This window comes from Schistocerca cancellata, chromosome 7 (assembly GCF_023864275.1).
Source record: "Schistocerca cancellata isolate TAMUIC-IGC-003103 chromosome 7, iqSchCanc2.1, whole genome shotgun sequence".
NCBI lineage: Eukaryota > Metazoa > Arthropoda > Insecta > Orthoptera > Acrididae > Schistocerca > Schistocerca cancellata.
Genome location: NC_064632.1, coordinates 155022255 through 155049440, shown reverse-complemented (window position 1 = coordinate 155049440; position 27186 = coordinate 155022255).

Below are 27186 nucleotides of genomic sequence, written 5' to 3'. Positions count from 1 at the left end.
CTTATTCTAATATTTACTTAAGATATTTATACAAAACTCATTCACCAATGAACTCCCTGTTTCTCTCTGTCTGTCACATATTTCTAGGCACAAATTGAAATTTTATATGCAAGAAATGACGATGGCAATGAACTTGCTAATGCATGAAGCCATGGCAGTCTAGGGCCAAGCTTTCAGGTCAACAGTAGCAGCATATCAGCTGTAAGCAGTTTCAGCTTTGGAATACCAGATAACAAGATCACATTGGAAAGCAGGGAAAGAGCTCACGAATGAAGACCGGCAACTACAAGGTGTAGGGGATTCCCATGTGTGACTCAGAGCAAATGGCGATGAGCTTGCCAGTGTTCCTTTCTGGATTCCCATGAGTCTAATCACTGATGTGTCTGCTGGGAAATCGGTGGATGAGTCTCACGTCACTCCCCTGGAACGAACACCGCGGTTCCTCGAAGTTCTCGCGCTACGTTAGAGTTACTGGTAAATGTGTTTCCAGATGGCCACAAAGTCGCTGTACTAAATGTCGCTGTGGCACTGAAGTTAAGTTCACTGCATGCAGCAATTAGGTTCAGTTATCAGAGCAGAGTCACTACTAAAGAGCATTATGAGTACCAAAATAACTGATGCTTATTTCTGGAATCCAAGTAATTTTCTCCAATTACACAGATTCGTGTGGCGTAATAACAATGGTTTATTAGGAGCTTTCTGTTACTGTGTTTAATTTTTGTGTAGCTATAGTAGATGTTAACTTTGAGTGAAGTATGGACCTATGAAAATATTTTTGTCCTATATTCTTGTTGTCTTTCGAACTGGCAGTGAATTTGTTGACGGTAGTGGCGCTGATCCCCGCCCTACGGATCAATGATTTATCATAATAAATAGTAGGTCATGAAAGACGGAAACTTGTTTCGATTTATATACAGAGTGATTCACGAAGGTGTCCAAATATTTTAATATGTTATTCTACAAGTAAAACTAAAGAAAATAGTTCATGTAAACATAGGTCCGCAAATGTTTAATTAAGGAGTTACGGCTAATAAAGGATTTTGCCAGAAATTTTAACAACTTCGCTAATTCGAAGCCATCGCAAAACTGTACGAGGTTAAAGTAAAGCATAATTTCCATTTATTTTGTTGTTATTGGTCTAGTGAATCTAATAAAACATGTCCCAGACGTGTATTTGAAGTAGTTTTCGAGAACATCCAGAGAATCAAATATTATTATATCCCTGTGAAACTGAAACGAGCAAAGAAACTGGTCGTACACGTGCAGCAAAATGCACTGAACTTTGTGGAGGCCTTTTTAAACATTTATTGTGAATGTATCGTGAAATTGTACGTACACTATACAACTTCCTTAACACTGAGCTTTGTTTTTTCCGGTTTAACATGAATTGACGTGTGCTATGGTATTAATAAAGGCAGATTATCTGACACATTCATATAGTTTCAGTTAACGTTATTGCCATCATTTTTCCAAAATTAAATTTTCTACAACTTCTGCTGAAAACTTTGTGCAACTGTCTGGAATTTTTAAAAAATGGGGCAAGTAGTTAATAAATTAAAAGTTTTACGAAATTTTTTCTGCACTTCTCTGGATGTTCTGAAAAACTACTGCAGATACACGTCTGGGACATGTTTTATTTGATTCACCAGGTCAATAACTTTAGCCTTGTACAGTTTTGCGATGGCTTCATATTAGCGAAGTTGCTAAATTTCAGACAAAATCTTACTAGCCGTAACTCGGTAACTAAACATTTGCGGACCTATGTTTATATGAACTTCTTTCTTTAGTTTTACTTGTAAAATAACATACTAAAGTATTTGCATGTCTTCGTGAATCACTCTGTATTGTAATTAACTGCAGCTTCTTTTATTGACGTAAATTGCAGTGTATAAAGTCGTCAGCTATGAATAATTAAATGTTTCTACTTCAGGTGCTTATAAACAAGTGTGTGTAATTGTACAAATTAATCTAACAGTAATATTCCATGCTGTCTGGCGCCACACAACGTGAAGGCCATTGAAAGTATCATTTTACTAGTTTCTCCTTCGAAAACTGTAGCCGTTTTTTCAGTAACTTCAAATTAGTACCTTTTCGTTCAAGAGATACACATTACCATTATTGCTTCATAGGGTGACCAGAAGTCCGTATTAATGCGGACATGTCCTCATTTTTAACTCTCTGTCCGGGGTCCGGGCGTATTTTTACAGTGTCCGGCTTTTTCGCAAAGTTGAGCGTAATACAGTTAAATTTACAATTCGTCCCGTTCTATTGGTCTTTCCTTAATTATCTTAGCTATTGGCAGAGCCTTCGTGATAAACACGCACGAAGTCGGTGTTAGTAGGTGGCACCAGGATCGTCGATGTTATCGTTGATCGATCTATAAGCGAATGCAAATATCGATTATTTAAAATTTTCGTTTCGTATTTTCGCTTTGTGTAGGCTTGGCTTCCTGTAGTGCACGTGTGATTTGTGAGTGTAATTTTTAACCGAGTGAGTTACTTAAAATATTGGGCTATGCCTAAACGAAAGTGTACATTTTCTGTTGTCCTTTCCTGCAAATATCCAGCTTTCAAGAAAGGGAGAAATGAATTTGAAGCGGAATGTAAGATATGTGGAGCTGGAACGTACGTTTTAGTGAGTGGCCAATAAAGGTAAGAAATAACTCGACAGATTAACTGTCATGGTTTTATTTCATAGTTTCATAGTCATCCAACTTATTTGCATTCGGAAGGTTAAAGTGCAGTTTACATGTCGTCAGCTGCTGCTTGAATTGTACATGTTGGTAGCGTTGCGTCGAATGAAGGAAGGTGAATGGTCTTACGTTTTTCGCTTTGTAAACAACTCCGTGTTGTTGACATAACAAAACAATTGACGCCACACTGTCACCACAATCAATGTTTTTAATTTTTTTATATTGCTCAGTTAACCACCACCTGAGCATCAGTAACAATTAACTACTAGTTTTACCGGTAATTCCCGACATTCACGTGACTTGTACAAAGCTGACGGGTGGTAAGCTGCAGTTGACCTGTTTGATGTGTCCTCTTTTTTTCTTCCTTTGTCCTCCTTTTTGAAGCTGTTTGTCCTCCTTTTTAAACAATTGCATCTGGTCACCCTATTGTTTCATGATTCGTGAAATTCATCAATGCTTATAATCAAGCGTTTTATTGTGGTTCGTTTCTTTGGTTGTGTGTAGGGAGAGGGAATAAAATTTATAATTTTCTTGCAGTATTTTTGTCTGACACCAGTGTCCTGTGTGAAGAGATAAGATGACAACTACTTTTATTTCGTTAAGTCTTTTTTGCATCTAATAAGAAAAAAAATGTAGTTGCACTTACAAAGAATGATAATTAATGGAATGGAGTCTGACCTGAGTCACTGTGACCGGCTCTAGGAATGTCCAGCTAGACAAACTAATGACGACATGAAATCACCGTTGACATCGTGGATGGAATAGTGGAGTTTTCGGAACACGAGTTGCCGCAACAAGTCCAGTCTTAGAATTTGGCCTTAACAGTAACACTGTGACGGTACTCTGTGGCATGTTAAGACGGATCGTGGTTCATTACATTTACGGAGTGGTCACGGGGATGTTGATACGCGATATATCTTTTCATCTATTTTCCCGTGTCTCCACGTCGACCGTTGTCACTTCGCATGCGTACTATCGAATTGAAGGTGTGCGTTGTATCTTTACCATTCTCTCATGAGTGGTGCAGCGTCGCATTTTGTCCATAGTGGACGGCAGTATGAGGGCTGCGACAGCAGATAAATACAAACAGAAAAAGTTTTAGGCGTCAGTCATTTACTTTACCACTGTGCGTTTCAATGGTCCACACCATTATCTTGACAACTTCAGGTAGAGAACCGTTTAGTTACATAGCTTTTCCATGACAGAAGTTCAATATATGTTACGTTGCGTCGTTTGAAGTTTTACACTGTCACATGACATCTTTCAAGTGACAGTGTTAACATAATGTTAAGTGGAGACGACATACAAAAAATGGTTCAAATGGCTCTAAGCAGTACGGAACTTAACATCTGAGGTCATCAGTCCCCTAGACATACAACTACTTAAACCTAACTAACCTAAGGACATCACATACATCCATGCTCGAGGCAGGATTTGATCCTGCGACCGTAGCAGCAGCGCGATTCCTGACTGAAGCGCCTAGAACCGTTCCGACACAGCCGCTGTCGAGACGACGTACTAGAAGTAGTAGTATCCAGACATTTTACAACTCTTTTGCCCCTCTAAAGACGTAGCATAACCGATATTGCCCTTGGCCCACCGCTACTAAAATTCGTCTGTGCTCTTCCTTAACACCAGCTATGTAACTTATCAATTCTCCACCTGAAGATGATAGTGTAAGCCATCGAAACGCTTAGTGGAAAATAAATAAATGACTGACGCAGTAAATCGTCTTACTTGTATCACCCAGTATTAGTTCCACACCACCGACAGGACTCCTAAGCGACAACTGTTCTTGTTTAAGGGGGTGGATTTTGTGCAGTGAGGTAATTAATCCTTCCGTTACGAATGAGTCTAGTGAGTAGTGCACAGAGAGTCTTTCCTGTTAGACAAATAAACTGTGGTGTTTGTCATCTTACACCTGCTGAATAACAGACTTAATGGTCATCTTCTATCATGTCGCATCTCCTTTTGTCTGGCGTAGTGCAGCAACTAGACGTGGAATGGGCTCAAAAAGTGATTGGAAGTCGCCTGTAGAGATACTGAGCCATGATACGTCTACAGCCACCAATAATTGCGAAAATGTTTCCGGTTCAGGATTTTGTGCATGATCTAGCCTCTTCATTATGTACCATAAATGTCGGGAGATCTGGGTGGTCAAATCAGCCGCTCGAATTTTCCAGATTGTTGTTCAGACCAACCGCGATCAATTGTGACCTGGTGACATGGCACGTTGTCATCCATAAAACTTATATCGTTGCTGGAGAACATGAAGTCCATTAACGGTTACAAATGGTCTCAAAGCAGCCGAAAATAACCATTTCCGGTCAATGATCAGTTCCGCTGGACGCGATGACCCCATTTATTCCACATAAAGACAGCCTTCACCATTAGTCAGCCTTCACTAGTTCGTACAATGCTTTGTTGACTACTTGGCTTCGTGGCCTCGTGACGTCTGGTCTAGCCTCGATCTCAGCTTTTTCCAACTACAGTCGCAACTCATCTGACCAGTCCACGGTCTTCCAGTGTCCAGGGTCCAACCGATACAGTCACTTGTCCAGGAGAGGCGCGGCAGAGTGAAGCACCTAGAACCGCTCGGTCTCTGTGGCCGGCAACTCAACGGAAACGCCGCTGATCTCGGTCGTAAAGTGAAGGCTGTCGGCCACCGTGTTGTCTGTGGTGAGGGATAATGCCTCAAATTTGGTATTCGCAGCGCACTGTTGTCATGGATCTCGAGATATCAAATTCCTTAACGATTTCCGAAATAAAATGTTCTATGAGTCTAGCTCCAACTAACATCCCGCGTTCAAAGACTGTTTATTCTCATCGTGTGGTCATAATCACAGTTGGGTGTCTCTTCATATGAATGACCTGAATACGAACGACAGCTTGCCAGTGCACTGTCCTTTTATACCTTATGTACGCAATCTATCACTCTATGTACAGGGTAGCTCACGAAATGTGTTACCATTTTGTTTTTGAATATAAACTTCATTGTCAATACAATCTGAATGGAACATATACAATGAAGAGCGTCCATGGAGATTTGTTCTAACTCAGCACATGCTCAGTATGTCCTGCATTTCGTTTCCTAACTTCCTTCAAACGAACACTGAAGTTAGTGATTACCCTACGGCACATGTCTTCCGTAATTTCACTGCAAGCTTGAAGAATGAGTCTTCTGAGCTCCTTTAAATCACATGGACGTTTCAGGAAATTTTTTTCCTTTAGGTACCCCCAAAGAAAAAAGTCACATGGATTGAGGTCTGGACTATTGGGGGGCCAATTTTGTCCATCATTGAAGTGACGTGGAAACCTGAGTTAATTGATCCGCATGTCGAAATGCTGGTGTAAAAACTCCAACACAGTGCTTGCAGTATGTGGCCATGCTCCATTTTACATGAACCACTGCGTGTTGAAGGACAAGGCAGTAGCAAGAAGCTTCGGAATGAACTTATTGCGAAGCATGTACAAATAACGCTCGCTGTTCACAGTTTCTGCAAAGAAAAAGGGTCCAATAAGTCCGTGAATGGAAAATGCTGCCCACGCTGTAATACTCGGAGCATAATGTTGTCGTTCATGAAGCACTTGTGGGTTTTCAGTGGCCCAAAAGCGTACATTTTGTTTGTTAACCACACCGTCTAAATGAAAATGCGCCTCGTCTGAAAACCAAACGTTGTTGAGAGATTCTTCCCTATCCTCCGCCCACTGAGCAAACAGTAGTCTCTGCTGCTTGTGTTCTTCAGTGAGCTTCTGTGCACAGATCATCTTGTAAGGGTACGTATGGAGGTCACTTTTAAGAATGTGTTGAACGCAGCGTCTGGATATTGTCAGTTACACTGCTGTCTTTCTACACGATTTCCCGGGACTTCTCTGTACAGCAACTTGTAGCGCTTCAATGTTCTCCGGCGAAGAAACAGGCTTAGGCCGTGGTCGCTTCGCTACCAATACTGTTCCTTACTGTACAAATTTATCGTACAACCTGTGGATGGTCTTCTTTCAAGGGACCCATCGTGTGTTAAACCCTTGTCCAAAACGCCTCTGAGTCACAACAAGGCTTTTCGGTTAATGAAAAAGTAACACAATTGCCGATCGTTGCTGTGTCGTCAGTCTTCCATTTTCAGCCATTGCTGTTTACTAGCCTTCTAGCGACAGCATCGTGAATTACACGTCATTTCGGAATTCATTTGTTTTTCCAAGCTTTGCTGGTACTGCTGTAGAGATCGCAGCGGGATATCTAATTTGCGTCGTAAAGTGTGAAAGAAACAATTGGTAACACATTTCGTGCGCCACCCTGTATGTGTGCATATCGCTATCCCACGGCTTTTGCCATCTCAGTGTAATCTTCTGCGTTGAGGGACTACTCGTTACAATATTATTTGAAGCATGTACGTAACGTATCAAGTGTGTACACGGCGCTGTCCTGTGACGGAGGTCTCCTGCAGCGCTGTGAGTCTCCCCTCAGCCCTCCGCAGGCCGGTCCCAGAGGAAAGAGTTTGCGCGACTCGGCGCCCCTTCATATCTGCGCCCGCGCCCTGCGCCCTCTGCTCCGCGGCCCTTTGCACGTGCGACCTGCGCTGCGCCGGCTCGGCTCAACACGCTGATGCAGGTCGTTGGTATTCAGCGCGGCGGCGGCGCTGCTGCAGGGACCGGCAGACGTAGACGACGACACCCCGGAGACCCCCAGACGGCCGCCGGCTGTCGCCGCCACCGTCGCGGGATGCTGCTCGCCTCAGCACCTATAAACTACCCCCACACCGCTCTGCACGTCTCCACAAATCACGGATCATTCCTGCACAACTGTTGTCGGCCCTTACTAGGTACCTCCCAGTCGGGGCTCGCCATAAAAATAGCGTTCCTTGAGGAATTGACGGCCTTCCCAGACGGTCTGTAACATTTACAACCAAATCCGAGTGTCACACTTCCTATTCCAGTTACTCTGTCCAGCTAAATTCTCCCGATCTCCTACACAAGTGACAACAAAATCCCAATGTCCAGCTAAATAGCTCTGAGCACTATGGGACTTAACTTCTGAGGTCATCAGTCCTCTAGAACTTAGAACTACTTAAACCTAAATAACCTAAGGACATCACACACATCCATGCCTGATGCAGGATTCGAACCTGCGACCGTAGCGGTCACGCGGTTCCAGACTGAAGCGCCTAGAACCGCACGGCCACCCCTGCCGGCGCTAAATTCTCACGATGTCCTACACGAGTGATAACAAAACCCCTACAACACCGACAATAAATTCTTGTGAGATTCTAAACAGCATTGCTTTCCTGTTCAAACTACTCCAACTCTGAAAGTATCAACCCCTCTGCTTGGATTATTTTCAGGATCCTTGTAATATCCTCGAGTGGCTGAACAGTGCAGAGAATTATATATATATATATATATATATTTACTTATTGATTTCTCCGAAAACCCCCTCACCCCACCCCCACCTCCAAACCCCACGCTACCACCTGACATGAAATTAGATGGCCGACTACAGCCATTTTGCTGCTCGTCAACCACATGACGTGGAATGTATAGTACTTATTTTTTAATAAAACTGACATACCGCCAGACAAAAGTATGTGACCTTTTAAATTTTTATAAAAGAATCATTTTTTACATCAAGGTCGCTTAATAACTAAGTGTTCACATTACTGGTTTAGGCTAATAACAGCTTTGTCATTCTATTTAATAATTTCAGTTATCAGGTTAGCTTCCATTTTAGAAGGCTGTTGCACTCAGCTATTGTTTTATTAACTTGTAAATAATAGATTTCAGCTCGTCATTTTTAAATTTTATGGGCAGATCTAGATTTCAGCTAGAAACTAGCCATTCTCAATGCACTATCATTTTTTATCAATACGTGTTATGCCTGACTACGAAGCCTTTCGCGACGGAGTCCTTGCATAAAAAGTTCTCGGTTTACTTGCCGCGTCAAATTTGGATAAAATCCCAAGCTTTCGATGACTACTTCCGTCATCTTCGTCAGAGGTAAACAGTTTTACCACTGACGAAGATGACGGAGGTAGTCATCGAAAGATTGGGATTTTGTCCAAATTTGACGCGGTAAGTAAACCGAGAACTTTTTATGCACATGTTATGCCTGTTGGTCGGGCTTCATCCAGAGTTCATTGAATACCCATTTCATTGAGTATTCAATGAACTGTGGATGAAGCCCGACCAACAGGCATTACATGCATTGATCAAAAATGATAGTGCAGTGAGAATGGCTAGTTTCTAGCTGAAATCTAGATCTGCAAATAAAATTGAAAAAGGACGACTGATAGCTGAAATCTATTATTTACGAATTTCAATTATGTACTTTGAATATAATTTTAGACTACTTCAAGCTGTACAAGGTGTGCCGGCCGGTGTGGCCGTGCGGTTAAAGGCGCTTCAGTCTGGAACCGCGTGACCGCTACGGTCGCAGGTTCGAATCCTGCCTCTGGCATGGATGTGTGTGATGTCCTTAGGTTAGTTAGGTTTAAGTAGTTCTAAGTTCTAGGCGACTGATGACCTCAGAAGTTAAGTCGCATAGTGCTCAGAACCATTTGAACCATTTTGTACAAGGTGTATCATTGTTGTATCCCAAGTCGAAATTGCCAAAGGATTACTCGCATCTAAAAATGGCAGTCATTTGTGAGACCAGTATAGTGAACATTGTAAATATTAAGCGATCTTGAAATAATAAATGGTCATATACTGTTCTTTCCAGTTAAAGTACTACAATAATGGATCTTATATAAAATAAAAGTGATTGATTTTCATGATTTCCTGTAAAACATAGATTGCGACGATGATGCTGATACATAGGAGTCCAGCTGTCAGTAAATAATGCACAGGTAGGAAGGTCGGAACGATAGGATGATGTGGGAAATACAGGTAAATTGTGGACGGTGACATACTGTGATGAGAGATACTGAAATTGCGTGTTTTTAAACATATGTATTTCAACAATTTTAGTTGCAAATAATCCCAAATAATTAAGTTTCTAACATGTAATTTCCTTCTTCAGATCCCAACAATCACGGGTGTGAAAAGTCGAAAATTTATGTAAAAGAACTGAGATACGAGCTGTAAATAGCCACATAATCAGATCTTTATTTCTGTTACGGGATACGATATGCTGGGAAGCAAGATATATGGAGGGAGCATGAGGGAGCGAGAGCAGGAGGGATTTTGAAGCCTTCATTTAAGGAGTAGGTTCTCGCCAGTATAATGAGCGAATTTCTGGGACAGGAAGAAGGAGCCTCGGGATATCTTATTGAGAGTTTTGAGTTGGATGGAGGGTAGCACGTGTTTGTATAGACTCGTTATAGTCAAATCGGAGTTTATGGTCTGTTTAAGATATGCAAAGATGTTAGAGGAATCTGAGAAGAGGGAGGGAATCTTACCAACTGATGGAGGATACGTATAGGAGACTGAAAGTGGACAGTTAACGTGAAGCGCAGTACTCTGCACCATAGGAGTGATCACATTTTTGGGATACGGAGCTCCAGGCCACGTTGGCATATTTATGGATGTGTCAGATAATAATTTTGTAGCTGTATTATGTATGTGCTTGTGATACCCATGTACGGCTTGTATTGGATTTATCACTTTTAGTCTATTTTGTCCTTTTTGCTGGATGATTAGAAGGTGGCGTTGCCATGATAGTTTTCGGTCGGCTGTTAGTCCAGGGTAATTTAGTCTGTAAGACGGATGGGGTGCTTATGGATGGGCCTAAAATCAATGCTTTTGAAAGCTAATTGTTCTTTCCATTATTTATTCAGCAACTCAAGCCAAAAGTATGAGCAACTTGTAATTAATCACACCCGTTCTTCCGGGAAGACCTAATGAAGACTCATCTAACTATAACTTATCTAACGTTCTAGTTAAAGTTCTCAAGTGTAATGGTAATCAGACTCATACGTCCGTTTGTCTAATCAAGTACGGCTGTGAACTGTACTTAAATGTAAAGCACTAATCCATGAACAGGGAAAGAGTTTTCCTATGAGCATTTTATGAGAGCGAACTGTAGCATGTTACTGGCTACATTGCTGCAGTTACCATCCATCTGCAGCACAAATAGGCCTATTTACCTAAGACTGCTGAAAAATCATTTAAGATATAATAACACTCGTGAAGTTGCGAAATGTGGAAGATATTTGTGAATGACGGTACAATGAAACATGGTATAGCAACATAGTGTGACCAGTTGCTCTCTACAAGCTTACATAAGAACGTGGTTGTGAGAAGAAACAAAAGATGATTTGGAAAAACGGGCACATAGGTACTAAATTTGTTAATAACTTGCTCTGTTAAGAAACTACTGATTTTAAAGAATTGGAATGATTATGATAGTTCATTAACCATCATTGTATATTCAAACTCAGCAGAAAAGGAATAGATCAATTCACAAGATTCATAAATTAAAAGTGTCAAAAATCGATGAGACTTGTAACTGAATGAGAAGCGTTGGGGGTTAGTTTCTAGTATTAACATAGATGGCAGTAGAATATATGAATATTCCAGCCGATGTGGCTCAAACCTGTTCACGAAGATCTGAGTTCGGTTTTGAGTCGGAAGGCCAAGTAAAAGTAGAAGTAGAAGGTCCACTGTGTGTAAGCACAACACAGCAAAAGAAAAATTCGTCCTACATGAATGTACCCGATTATACTCGTTGTAACAGGTAGAAATGCAGATGTACCCACATTGGTGAGCTGCGTTTTTCTCTGCAAGGAACAGTCTTCCCACAAACACAACACATACTTTACGACCTAATGTTTCTGCACTGTCACACTTCACCACTAAGTGGACTACGGCTGTGAGTATAGGCGAACCGTATTGCGTTCGCACAACACCATGGCAAAGTAAGCTTTAACGGCTTGTTCTTGGCACATGTACTTGGTGGTACTAACCAACCCAGAAACACACAACTTGTAACAGCTGTAATTATTAGTCTGCATATGACATGAATAATTATGTAATGTTGTTCTGTACACCGTCCTCAGTCACCAATAGAATTATCTGCACGTATGCCCGTTACGCACTGCATTTTCAATGCATTGCTTAAGACAATAGCACATAATGATCTCACCAACAGATTTTCTATTACATGAAGCGAAAAACAACCGACGACCGGACGGCCGAGCACACCCAACAGAAGACCACCAAGCCCAGGACTGAGAAAATTCTCACAGCAGGCTACAAACCAGCGAGCCTCCCCTGGGACATGTCATGCATCTTGCTGAGCCAAAGGGCTACACAAGATAGTACATAAATGGTGGCAAATGATCTTCAGCGGCACCGGCTGGCCACATTTTAGGCGTTATCCACACATTAGGCATTGGAGCACAGACACGTCTCCACACGGATAAGCTTCGACCTTGCTGATGACATTAAATTACGAACTGTCAAATGGTATAGGAAATGTAATATATAGTGAGTATGTAGTTCATAGAATATGATAGTGGGTGTGGGAACATAGTAGCATAATAAAGGCAGTGTAGGTAGTGCGCCGTACAGTCTGCAGCTGGTGCTACAATTACAACGCGAAGATGACGCCCACGCCTTTGATTTTGCATCACCACACATGAATCACTTGAGGATAAACGTAGCCCTTCCAAGTTGATATTAAGCGACGAGTCAATCTTACATTACATAAAATGTTAATCGCCACAATGTGAGACCGTGGCACCGAAAATCCTCTTGAAACTGAGGCTCATGTACTAAATTCACCGAAGTTTACAGTTTTCTGCATTTTGTCACAGACAAAGCTGTGTATGTCGTTTTTCTTCTCTGAGAAGTCTGTGACGGGTAGCTCTAACCTTCATATCTTGTGACTGTGGTTCTTTCCAGTACTGTAAGCTGATCACTGGAATATCGTCTTGAGATAAGATGGTGCACCTAAGTATTCGAGCATCGGTGATCGTCGCTACATAAACTACGAACTGGATTGGGTGGAGCGATGAATTTGATGTGTCTGCATTCTCTTGGCCCCTCAAGTTGCTTGATCTAGAGGTTTGTGACTCTTTCCTTCCGAACCTCCACTGCCAAGAACATTTAAATAGCTCAGTGAAGACCTCAATGACGCTGCGATAAGCACTGATGGGATGTTGTTCCATAAGGTATGGAACAAATTTGACTACCACTTGGACATATGTCGTGTGATCAGAGGGGACCCATAGAACACCTACAGACTGCAAAAATCAAACTTGTTGAGTTTACGGTTCTATTCATCCATAAAACGTACTCGCGCATGTAGTACTTTGGAAAATGTAGAGCATAGAAAACGAAAGGACCTTCCACAGAAGCCTAGTACAATAAATGAAGAAGTACATCACTGACACTAACGGGTCTACGTGTCTCTCTCAGAATAAGAGAGCATAGCGTTACGATAATGTATCTCTGAAACGTGTCGAGACGAAAAGCAGGCGCGTTTTACTGTGTCCGCCTGTAAAAAGGCCCGTTTTTTCACCCATTCTTGGGAGAAGTGGAGTTACTGGGTAATACTTGGTGGCGGCCTTCATTCTGATAGCAGATACTGAGATAGAAGGGGGAAATTTTTGTCAAAATATTGTTGTTGTTTTGCCACTGATCTATTTGTAGCAGCTGTTTATCTCCTTTGAGCGCCGTGACTGGATGATTCCTTCCTTGACGGTGGATATCCGCGACGCCACAAACTTGAAGCTGACAGCTCTAATTAAATTGCCCTAATTTTTATAGATTTCAACAGCTTTTCGAACTTTCATTCTCTAAATTTTATCTTTTTGACAAGCACTTTTACGTTAATAAATGCTCATATGTATCCTGGCCACAGTCTTCTTCGTTATCTGCTGCAACTGATTTTAGTACTGTTTTTAGTATCTGTGGCGTTGGTACGCTACAGTGTCTTGTATTATTGCCCTCCTAGTTTCTCCTATACACAGAAAACCCGACTCTGTCGACAGAATTTCGAGAAATATTTGGGGTATTTTCTGAGCACTTTGACTTAAGTGTCCTTTGAGCTCCAGTGGCTTATAATACGATGTATTCGATTTGTTATCCGAATTTCCTCTACTACGCAAAGAAAGTTCACAGCATTGAAAAATTCCAAAATATGCAACCGCCAACATATACAAAAGACAGAGAGTTTAAGACAATAATGCTCAGGCGATGCTAAATTATTGTGATGTGGTTTACGTCTCTGAAAAATGCGTCGGCGTGCCTGCCACTCTTTTCTTTTTGTTCACTGAACTCATATACTAATTGGATATTGACAACCTACCCGTAATGCTGTGTATTCGTGATTAATGCTGCAGGAAGAACAAACCCAAGACAGTACTAATTACAAGCCTGAGGGCGAAGATCAAGCGGTCCTTTCCTGTGTGAACGGCAAGTACCATGAGTCAATGGAACAACGTTTTTTCTTTCTCTCTTATTTTCTTTTTATTACAAACAAGCGTCAACGCTGATACCGACCATACTATTGTGTAGAATGTTTTGTACAACACGAAGACCACAGCTCACTCTCCCGAAATTACTCAGAAAATATTCGACATTATGGCGGTGGAGTTCCGGATGACTCTGTATGTACTTTGTGACAACTGCATACCACTCCCAACGATTTGGGTCCATCTTGTCTGTCCAGGCGGTATGCCAACAGTAATGCTTCGGTAATATTTTCCCTGTCTTTAACTATCCACTATCAGTGCACACGGTGGTCGGAAACCGTCTGAAAAGCTTATAATTGTGTTGTAGGGTAGGTTGCGTTAGGAAATAGTGGTTAAGAAAACAATTCGATACACTGCACCATTTTCTACTTAATTAGCATTGAAGTTAGCCAGTCAAAAGCGCGCATATTCAAGTGGACCGCCAGATACAATTAATGTCAGTCGTTTTCATAGATGACAGCACACGAGACTTCTCAGCCATTGATTGGATTCGATCCGCAACTTTTGTATCCGCCTTTTGTCTTTTCTTTTGAGTCATCAGACTGGTTAAATGCGGCTCGCCACGAATTCTTACCTGTGCCAACCTCTTCATCTCAGAGTAGTACTTGCAACCCACGTCCTGTTATCTGCTGTATGTATTCCAGTCTCTGTCTTCCTCTATAGCTTTTGCCCTCGACAGCTGCCTCTAGTGCTGTGGAAATTATTCGGTGATTTCTTAACAGATGTCCTATCATCCTATCCCTTCTTCTTGTTAGTGTTTTCCAAATATTCCTTTCCTCTCCGATTCTGAGGCAAGCCTCCTCATTCCTTACTTATTAGTTCACCAAATTTTCAACATTCGCCTGGAGCACCACGTCTCAAAAGCTTCGATTCTTTCCTGTTCCAGTTTTCCTATAATCCATGTCCCACACCCATACAATGCTGTACTCCAAACGTACATTCTCAGAAATTTCTTCCTCAACGTAAGGCCTATTTTTGATACCAGTAGACTTCTCTCGGCCAGGAATGTCCTTTTTGCCAGTGCTAGTCTGCTTCTGATGTCCTCCTTGCTCCGTCCGTCATTGGTTTTTTTGCTGCCTAGGTAGCAGAATTCCTTAAATTGACCCACTTCGTGATCATCAATCCTGATGTTAAGTTTCTGGCTGTTCTCATTTCTGTCACTTTTTCATTGTTTTCGTGTTTCTTCGATATATTCTTACTCCATATTCTGTGCTCATTAGATTGTCCATTCCGTTCAGCAGATGACTTTCACTCAGGATGGAAATGTCATTAGCGGATTGTATCATTGATATCCTTTCACCTTGAATTTTAATTGCACTTCTGAACCTTTCTTTTTTTCCATCACCGCTTCTTCGATGTTTAGATTGAACAGTAGGAGCGAAAGACTGCATCCCTGTCTTACACCCTTTTTAATCCGAGCGCTGCGTACTTTTATTATTCCCTCTTGGCTCTTGTACATATTGTATACTACCCGTGTCTTCCTATAGCTTACCCCTACTTTTCTCAGACTTTCGAACATCTTGTACCATTTTACATCGTCGAAAGCTTTTTCCAGATCGACAAATCCTATGAATGTGTCTTGATTTTTCTTTAGTCTTGCTTCCATTATCAACCGCAGACCCAGAATTGCTTCTCTGGTGCCTTTACCTTTCCTAAGGCCAAACTAATCGTCATCTAACACCGCCTCAGTTTTCTTCTCCATTCTTCTATAAATTATTCTTGACAGCAACTTGGAGGTATGAGCTGTTAACCTGATTGTGCGACGATTCTCGCACCTTCGCTAATTTGAAGCCATCGCAAAACTGTAGAGGGAGAGAATCATACCAACTGATGCAGGATACGTATAGGAGACTGAAGGTGGATATTTAACGTCAAGCGCAGTATTCTGCATTATAGGTGTGGTTAAGTTTTCGGGATACGGAGCTCTAGGCCACGTTGGCATATTTAAGAATGTGTCAGATAATGATTTTGTAGATGTATTATGTATGTGCATGTGATACCCATGTGCGGCTTGTATTGAATTTATCACTTTTAGTCTATTATGTCCTTTTTGTTGGATGATTAGAAAGTGGCGTTGCAATGATAGTTTTCGGTCGGCTATCAGTCCACGGTATTTTAATGTGTAAGACGGATGGGGTGCTTATGGATGGCCGAAAATCAGTACTGTTGAAAGCTAATTGTCCTTTCCATTATTTATTCAACAACTCAAGTCAGAAATATGAGCTACTTGTAATTAATCACACCCAGTCTTCCGGGAAGACCTAATGAAGACTCATCTGACTATAATTTATCTGACGTTCAAGTTAACTTTCTAAAGTGTAATGGTAATCACACTCATACGTCTGAGACGAAAATGATTAGTTATTCAGTTTGTCTAATCAAGAACAGCTGTCAACTGTACATAAATGTAAAACGCTAATCTATGAACAGGAAAACAGTTTTCCTATGAGCATTTTATGAGAGCAGAACTGTGGCATGTTACTGGCTCCATTGCTGCATTTACCATCCATCTGCAGCACAAATAGACCTATTTACCTAAGACTGCTGAAAAATCATTTAAGATATAACACTCGTGAAGTAGCGAAATGTGGAAGATATTTGTGAATTACGGTACAATGAAACATGGTATAGCCATGGTATAGTGTGGCTTGTTGCTCTCTATGAGCTTACATAAGCACGTGGTTGTGCGAAGAAGCAAAAGATGATTTAGGAAAACGGGCACGTAGGCAGTTAATTTGTTAGTAACTGGCTCTGTTAAGATACTATTGCTTTTACACAATGATAGCTCGTTAACCACCAAGGCCAAACTAATCGTCATCTAACACCGCCTTAGTTTTCTTCTCCGTTCTTCTATATATTATTCTTGACAGCAACTTGGAGGTATGAGCTGTTAAGCTGATTGTGCGACGATTCTCGCACTTGTCATCACTTACAATCTTCGGAAATGTGTACATGATGTTTTTCCGAACGTGAGATGGTATGTCGCCAGACTCATACATTATACACAACAACTTGAATAGTCATTTTGTTGCCACTTCCTCCAACTATTTAAAAGTTCTGATGGAATGTTTTCTATCCATGGGACCTTATTTGATCTTAGGTCCTCCAAAGCTCTCTTAAATTCTGATTCTAATAGTGGAGCCCTTATCTCTTCTAAATCGACTCCTGTTTCTTCTTCTATCACATGAGACAAATTTTCCCCCTGGTCAGGCCTCCAATGTACTCTTTACACCTTTCCGCTCTCCCCTCTGCATTTAACAGAGGAATTCTCTCTCCGCTCTTAATGTTACCACCCTTGCTTTTAATTTCGCCGAAGGTTGCTTTGACTTTCCTATGTGCTGAGTACGGACTTAGATACTTTCAAGCATATCTCGTCATTCCTTACTACATCCGCATCCCACTTCTTTGCATATTGATTCTTTCTGACATCTCTTAAACTTCAACCCACTCTTCACAACTACTGATCTGTGTTTATATCTGCACCTGGGCACGCCTTACAATCTAGTATCTTATTTCGAAATCTCTGTCTGGCCATGATGTTATTTAATGAGATCTTCCCTCATCACCCACACTTTCCCAAGTATACCTTCTCCTCTTGTAATTTCTGAACAGAGTATTCACTATTACTTGAGTCTTATTCAGGATTAAAAAACCAAATGAAACACGTTTGGCAACACCTCTCTAACGGACCGCATGAACTTCTGCACAACGGCCTGATTAACTAATTTCAATGCTAAATAACTTGGAAATGGTGCAACATATCGAGCTTTTTCCTTAACAGTTCTTGCTCAGCACAACTACCCTACAACACCCTTACAAGCATTTCAGACTGTACCTGACCACTCTGCATAAACAATGACAAGGGCCCACCATTGGCATCCTGAACATTATTTATCTAGTAGCTCCACTTCTCTAAGAGGCTGCAGGAAAACAGCGAAATAAAAAAAATCGATGCAGCACTGAGTTTCGACAGTGTTCAGTCTCCTGGAGACACCAGAAGTCTCTTGAAGGTGATCCCAAGACATGGGTCGAAACGTCAGCTTTTGGTAGGGTTTGAAGTGTATTACTGTACTGCCTGGTAACTCAGATGTTATCATCAGCAACAACCACTACGAAGAGTGCAGACTTATACCCTTGCCTATCTTTGCAAAAGGTATGATATGCAGTATACTTCAGAGTTTTAATGATAAGCAATGTAACACGAAGGCAACGATCATCGTAAATGAATATTGACTTTCTAAACACTTAATTAGCAAACTCATAACAGTTGAGATATGACATAGGAACTCTTAGCAACATTTCAGAGAATGGTAGAAGAAAAGAGAATATCAGAGTAGATTTGTTTGAACAAAACATCTTTCTTGAGCTGTAGCGCTCTACCGACGTCAGATAATAACAGAAAATGAGAAATCTGCGTCACCACTATTCTTGTGTAGCGGATGATTTGTTATAAGTAGTACATATGGAGCTATTTAACGTCATCATATTAGAAGACTGAATATTCACTTAGTACCCAGAAACTGTTCTTACAGTAACATCACCTCAGAAACATGTCAAGACTCTTGATGATGGAAGAAGATAGTGGATAATTCATGAAACCGGACAAATGGTGCGAGAAACATTTACTACGAGCAGCGAATGCAGCGCCGGTTCCACTGTAAGTAGGCTGTTTAGGTTATTATATTGGTAACGCCACGTAGCGATCTGTATGAAAATCACTGGCTGTGCTGTGAGCAGTCTGTGGCTGGCTAGCATTGTTCTAATATTCGCTATTGTAGTGTTGGGCAGTTGGCTGTTAACAGCGCGTAGCGTTGCGCAGTTGGTGGTGAGCCGCCAGCAGTGGTGGATGTGGGGAGTGAGATGGCGGAGTTTTGAGAGTGGATGATCTGGACGTGTGTCCATCAGAGACAGTAAATCTGTAAGACTGGATGTCATGAACAGCTATATATATTATGACTTTTGAACGCTATAAGGTAAATACATTGTTTGTTCTCTGTCAAAATCTTTCATTTGATAACTATGCCTATCAGTAGTTAGTGCCTTCAGTAGTTAGAATCTTTTATTTAGCTGTCAGTAGCGGCTTTCACTGTATTGCAGTAGTTCGAGTAATGAAGTTTTTTGTGAGGTCAGTGATTCATGAAACGTATAGGTTATTGCTAGTCAGGGCCATTCTTTTGTAGGGATTATTGAAAGTCAGATTGCGTTGCGCTAAAAAAATATTGTGTATCAGTTTAAGCACAGTCATTAATAATTTTTCTAAGGGGACGTTTCATATGGTGACCCTGCCAGGATACCTCACTGGAATCTTCTGATATTTTTCTTGTAGTTTGTGTAATTAGTGTAGCTATTGTTTATTGTTAGTGCATAATTATAGAGAGAATTTCCTTTGTAGTTGTAGTTTTTCATTGTTGTACAGTAAAAGAGTTATGGCATGCATGTAGATTTACACCAAGTATTTCGCAGCTGCGTTTGCAATTAACTAGATATTATTTTCAGTGCTATGTTAATGTGTTTCTTATTTTTGCTCTTCAAATTGTGCTTTTCTTGTTATTGTGTGAAATACGTAATAATTATGGCATGTGAGAAGCGTAACACTAGATTCCAAAGTAAACTGAGAAATGACAGTGAAGACGAAAGCAGTGTGTTAGCGCTACCATGTAATGAATTAACTAATGTTCAAAGTAGTAATTTGGTAATTGTGCATAGTGAAACAATTAGTGAACAGGGAAGCATTATCGATCGATCGGTCGGCAATAGCTCGGTTAAGGAATCCGAAATGACAGGAAACAATCTTGCAAATACTGAGATTCAGGTTTTGGGTCCTCACCGTTTTCTCAAATAAGTCAAGACACATTTTCTGCTTTTCAAAATGCGAATATTGGCGGTTCAAATGCACTGCCAAATAGCACTGAGGAACATGTTTCAGACACCAGTGTATTGTTATTACAATTAATGCAACAAATGGGACAAAAGCTTCAAAGGTTATACACAATGGAACAAAATCTTCAAACGTTAGACGCAATGGAACAAAATCTTCAAAAGTTAGATACAATGGAACAACACCAGAGACAAAGACAGCAACAACTTCAAAAGTTAGACTCAATGGAACAAACGCTTGAACAAACACGTGAAGGTTTAACTGCTGAGTTACTTAAAATCGAATCGAAATGTCAAAAAGTGTGTAATGACGTAAAAACAGGAATTTGTGAGCGTTTTTAACCTATTTTTTCGCATCATGAAAATTCATTACAGAATCACGAAGCAGCCATAAAAGAACTGCAAACTATTGTTCATGAAAATCACGAGACCTTGCAAGCTAAAATTGACTCAGTTGCATCTACCGATTCGGTTACGCAATTTGCAAAAACGCAGGAAAACTTAAAGGACACAGTAGATACGATTTCAACACAAATGGACACTCTGAAACTTGGTTCAGAAAAACACACTGAGGAAATCAGTTCACTATCAGAGAAAGTAGCCAAACTTTCGGATCGGTTCACTAACTTATCTACAAAGGTAGATGATGATCTGAATGACACAAGACCCGTAGCCTTTTCACTGACACAGAAGAGTATGAATAAATTAGAAAATTGAAACAAAATCAAAATCAAATCAATACACAGTACAAATGATAAATCCGCGCAGTACAAGATCAGTTAACGCAGGTTATACAAGAATTACATATTTCAGAGGAAGAGCGACATAGAAATACGGAACTGCCACAAACTAATAACACAGGGCACTTCAGAAATTATGAAAGGAATTGGTAAGGTACACCGAATTTTGAGATGGAACCGCCGAAACGAAGTAACAACGACCGATATGCGACTCGCCGACATGATGATTTTGACTATAAGCTGTTCATTACTACACGTAAATTCAAAACATTTAAGAATTCTGGAAACGACATTCATCCACAAGCATGGCTCCATCAATTCTCTCGTTGTTTTCCTCCCAACTGGTCACTGGAGCACAGGTTAGAATTTATGTGTGGCTACTTAGAGAATGAACCAGCTATAAGAATGCGATGGGTCATTCACGAATGTCACAGTGAAGGAGAATTTTATCATGCCTTCCTCTCAGCATATTGATCTCAAGCTACACAAGATTGAGTAAAACATAGCATCATAATGATGAAACATTTCGAACAATCTGAATTTTCCAGTCTTGTGAAATATTTTGAAGACATGTTGCACAAGAATCAGTACCTGTCAAACCCATACAGCCCCTCAGAACTCATCTGCATTTGCTTAATCAAATTGCCTGAATATTTACGACGTATTATTTTGGCAGGACGTTGCAAAGACGACATTGAAGCTTTCCATGGACTGTTACGAGAATTGGAATTTGATACTGACAATCACGGAAGGCACAACATTACAGGTCACATCCGCCACAATTCCGTGATGACAGAAATAATAACTGGACAGGACAAGGCTATTCTTACAACGTAAATCATGACCAAAACAGACACCACCAGTATGACAACCATTGGCAGAGTAGTAGTAATTACAGGGAAAGATCACCTCTCCGTGGTAATGACTATCACAGAGACAATCAGAGAAACAGACAATATGGGAACCAAAATAATTATTATCAAAGGAGACAGAATAACTTTAGACGCAACGGTCCTGCGCGCAGTTACGATTCCGGGAGAAATTCTCCACCACGTGACCGACAAGAAAGAAACTGTGGAATCTACCGACATGACGACAGACGATATAATCGTAACGACAGACCTGAATTGCATCAGAAATGGCGCGATCCTAACAGGGCAGGGCCCTCTCGACAAGGCGAATCTGTACAAGTTAGGTCTCCTAATCCCAATAACGATGCATGCCAACAAAGAGACAGACAATGACTCGCACCGCAGGCAGCCATTTTCTCCGGCTGGCTCAGCGAAAAATAACATAGTCGCTAACCTTGAGAAAAATTTGAGCATTCTTTACCGATGTACCATATAATACATGATAATTCCGTTGAAGCTGGAGCTTTTCATAGTAGAAAGAGTAAAGGCTTGCACCACATTTCACATGTAAAACCGTTTATTGAAAGATAATCTGATTTGTAACTTTGTCTTTGCCATAAAACTTTTCACTTCACGTTACTAGGATGCTTTGTCAGACTTAGAAACTGATAACATGCAACAATGTTTGAAGTTAAATATCCAGTCTGGAACCTAGGGAACATATGTAGACAGTAATTACGAATACATTGTCATAGTGAACAGACGACACAGTGTTACTGAGTGTGTACATGCTTGCTTGTTAGTTGCACGATTACGTAACGACTTTAAGGCTCACCTACTTAGAACATATACTGCTAATGAGATTTTAATGCAACATTTTGGTTTACTTGAAAGGATATTCTTTATTTGGAGTACTTTCTGTGAGATTAAAGATGACTTGGTATTTGGTTTCTTTGAAAGCTACACGATTATATCACGACACTACTAATGTGTGACACAATTTATGTTGTTACTTTTGTGCTGTATCTGTTTTATATCTGCACAGTTTTTCTGTATTATTCTGGAAAGTAAAACATGTTTTAGTAGTAACTTTTGTGGTATAGCTACAATGAGACAGCCTTTTTCGTAGCACAACAATACGTTACAGTATAGTACTTTTTTGTTCACGGTAATGTACATAGTGACTACGTTATCTATATGCATAGAATTTCACTTTTGTTTATGATGAGGTAAGTAAATTGACTTCTACAGAACTTCGCTTATGGACGACGATAATTATGACATTTGGCACATTTTTACCGTTAAGTAATGACAGAGATTATTTTACAACAAGACGCACAGTTTAGCGCTTCAGTACACGTATTTCAGTGATTAATTTTGTATTTAAAACATTTATTTTTAAAGATTTTTGAATCACAAAGATACAAAGAAAGTTTACGGTGATACATTTCATTCAATTACTGTAGTCGGTAACACCTGAGGGTATGATTACAATAATCCTCAGCTGAGTACACGCTTACTGGTGTACCATGTGTTTGGCAAGCTCAATGTGCCTTAGCTAATATGGTATCAGCTTATACAACTTTACACATCAGTACCATGTTTCTCTAACACAGAATTACACAGCTATCTGATTATTTAACAGAGAAACAAACATTCTTTTACTACATCAGTGACAGATGTTTATGTAATTACACAGTTGGATAACTTTACACTTATGAAATTGTATTTTGTCTGTACTTTGTGAACCGTTCATAGTTTTTCAGAAACATTGTGATATTATGAGAGCTTTGAATGATGTATTTGGTATGGGGTCATGATTTTTAAAGTACGTCTGAAGTAGATGACACTATTGAATTGAGCAGAGAATTTTTTTAAGGCTTTGAAATTATTGAAAGAAGCTGCACCAATTATCAGATGTGATTGATGTGTTATGATGTTATTATTACGATGACGATGTGTTTGGCAAGCTCAAGGTGCCCTAGCTAATATGGTATCTGCTTACACAACTTTACACATCAGTACCATGTTTCTCTAACACAGAATTGCACAGGTATCTGTTGAGGTATGTTTATGATCAATAAGCTGATGCTATATGAGGAATTTTATTATGCTACATATTTATTATCATGAAATATTGAAGCAGTGTCGACGAATATGTATATGTGTAATAAGGTAAGGAATAATGAGTAGTGGTTAGGGACGCTGATTTGTGAAAAAGGATGTTGGAAACCAAGAATCGTACCTTAAGAGTTATGAAATGTCCTTAAATGCGTGAATCTATCACAATGCCGTTGACAATTTGTGAACACTTATATTTATAGGATTTTGTTTCTACACATTTGTAACACAAATTCTCGACCTGTGAAACTTTTTGTATGAGACTGTCACTGTAGCGCAAACTGCTATCGTAAATAATTCGGTAAGAAAGCTATATGACCTTGACGTAATGCATTGTGGGCACCCAGTTGTGCCACCTGCCTCGAGAAAAAGCCATTAGGTGGAGAAAAAAGAGGCCATAAACCTCACTATTGACATTCCTTTGTAGAAAGCATCGCAAATACGACACACTCGAACTTGAAAACATATGATTACACTGTGGAGCTCTTAATTTATGATATTTACTAAAATGCCTAATGAAATGATGTGAAACATTTTACATCTATTGTCTTTCTAGTTGAGAAATATTTTTACTGCCTTTGGAGACGCCATTTGCATGGTGAATGATGTTTCTTGCTTTGTATTTATTTACTCATTTTGTTTAATATCTAGTTTTTAGCTGCACTGCAGCATTGGTTAAAATAAAATTTAATAGATGTAGTAATATAGATATTTTATGCCTACAGATCCAGTAAATATTAATTTTATGATCTACTTAAAAAAAAAAAAGAAAACAAGGGAGCACAAAAAGACATTTCCCTTCACAGGAATTGCATATATAATTTTTTACGATTTGGTAACTTGTCTGCTAGAGTACGTCAACGTGATGCATCACTCTAGTATTAAAATGCGACATAGGTATTAAACATGGACATTTTTACTGTAATATTTTTTCTGCTTGAGCTTAGTCATGTTTAGGTATAAGTTGTAGCATTTGCTGCTGTTGTTTGCCAGGCACAGTTCTACAGAATTTTACATTGTATTAAGCCAGTTTTACTACTGATTTATTTTCCTTGTTGGTGCACATTGGTTCCTATTAGTTGTAATGTAGCATTTGCTTTGTTAATTTAGATATACTGCTTCTTGCTTTGCCAATTTACATTTTTTTGTCAATGCTGCTTGTGTTAATTGTTTTGTCCTGCTGCATTGCCTCGTCCCGTAGTTTAGCATCTGAGATCAGTAGATTTAAGTTAGCTTAAGAGGGGTTAGGCTATATAAGAGAATGAGTTATGATGAATTGGAAGAAATTCATTGACAGGGTATTTAAAAAAAGGTGAAATAAGAGGAAACATCTATGAAATGAAGTTTTGGGTTGGACTGCAGTACCAAATGTCACACTGAAAACAAACCCTGTCCTGTCCTTTTGTGTTATTCCACTGTGTACCTTGTGTATTTGTGTTCCTCCTGTCTTTATGTGTTTATATGATAGGACTTATGCTGTAGAATGTTTCTAATACAAAGCTTCATTCACTATGATAAGGAATACTGTTATCCTCAAATATAATTTGCATTTATAATATGTTATTTACTTTGTAAAGATGTTTAGACATTATTTGTTCTCTTTTGTTTTAATGCTCACGTGTGAAGTTGATGTTTTGAAAGTTATTCTGACCTTTTATATATTTACTTATGTCATAATTCCTGTAACACTGATGTATATGTTATTTCCATTCGTTTGTAAAGCCCGTATTACCACAAATGTTATCTGTATCGTTATGTTCTTTAATTATCTATTTTGTACCTTTATAACTGTATTCTTAAGTCGTAAATTTAAAATTGTAATTGGCGCCAGTTCATCAAATTAAGTGACTTGTAAGCATTCATTTGACTGCACACATTTCTGTTGGTCATAGTACATGCAAAATATGTGAAAAAAGAGGACTGTTAGTGTTTGGACATGTGTTAATAATTCAGCAAGGGACTGGTTAACAGCATTGCTGGTTCTAAGGACAATTCCAAAAAATTTGTGAGTGCACAAGTGGTGGTTTAAGGGCTTGCTATATTGTCCGCAAGACTCTTCGATGGTGATTGTGGACCTGCACAGTCGCAACACATGGTTGCTGACCGTCTCTACAAGGACTGCAGTGGGTCTGCACCTTTGATGACCCACCAATACCGTTATTTCTACAAGGACTGCAGTGGGTCTGCCCCTTTGATGGCCCACCAATACCATACTCTCTACCACGACTACAGTGGGTCTGCTCTGTGATGACCTACCTACCGATATTCTTCAAAACTTCGACTGACTCTGCTGTGGGTTTGCTCTGTTGTGGCCCATTACCTGTCTGCATGTCAAGAGTCAGCACTGTCTTTCCGTTGGAAGGACAACACTACTTCTTCAAGACTGCATGGAAATCCACTACTTCCGTGTGAATTTTCTTTTACTGCTCAGACTTTGAGAAAAAACTGCAATTTTGCTGTGATGAACGATCAGGACTGTCTTTATGGAACGTGAGAGAATTGTAGCTTTTGACCAACATTGTATCAATAAGTGTGTGCATTTGATTTCTTTGTTATTGTAAATGTGAAAAAATTTTAACAAATTTGTATTGGCCAGTGCCCAAAACAATTTGTAAAATTTTTTGTGGGGAGCATGGGGGCTATGTAAGTAGGCTGTTTAGGATTTTATATTGATGACGCCACGTAGCGCTCTGTATGAATGTCACTGGCTGTGGTGTGTGCAGTCTGTGGCTGGTTAGCATGTTATAATATTCGCTATTATAGTGTTGGGCAGTTGGCTGTTAACAGCGCGTAGCGTTGCACAGTTGGAGGTGAGCCGCAAGCAGTGGAGGATGTGGGGAGTGAGATGGCGGAGTTTTGAGAGCGGATGATCTGGACGTGTGTCCATCAGAGACAGTAAATTTGTAAGACTGGATGTCATGAACTGCTAAATATATTATGACTTTTTAACACTATTAAGGTACATACATTATTTGTTCTTTGTCAAAATCTTTCATTTGCTAAGTATGCCTATCAGTAGTTAGTACCTTCAGTAGTTAGAATCTTTTATTTAGCTGTCAGTAGTGGCGCTCGCTGTATTGCAGTAGTTCGAGTGATGAAGATTTTTGTAAGGTATGTGATTCACTAAAGGTATAGGTTATTGCTAGTCAGGGCCATTCTTTTGCAGGGATTATTTAAAGTCAGATTGCGTTGCGCTAAAAAAATATTGTGTGTCAGTTTAAGAACAGTCATTAATAATTTTTCTAAGGGGACGTTTCACCGCTTACGAACGAAAAGCAACAAAAACAGCAAAAGATAGTAACCGTACAGGTACGTACTATGAACGATATGATATTGTCCCCAACATCATATTCGTATCATGTCTGCGGAAGGAGAAAAGAACTGACGTAATACTCGCCATGGCTACAGGTCCGCTTAAGCACAAGTACGGTTCCCATTTGCAAAGACAGATTACGTCGGCTGGTCTGAACGGTCATACAAAAAGTAATCTA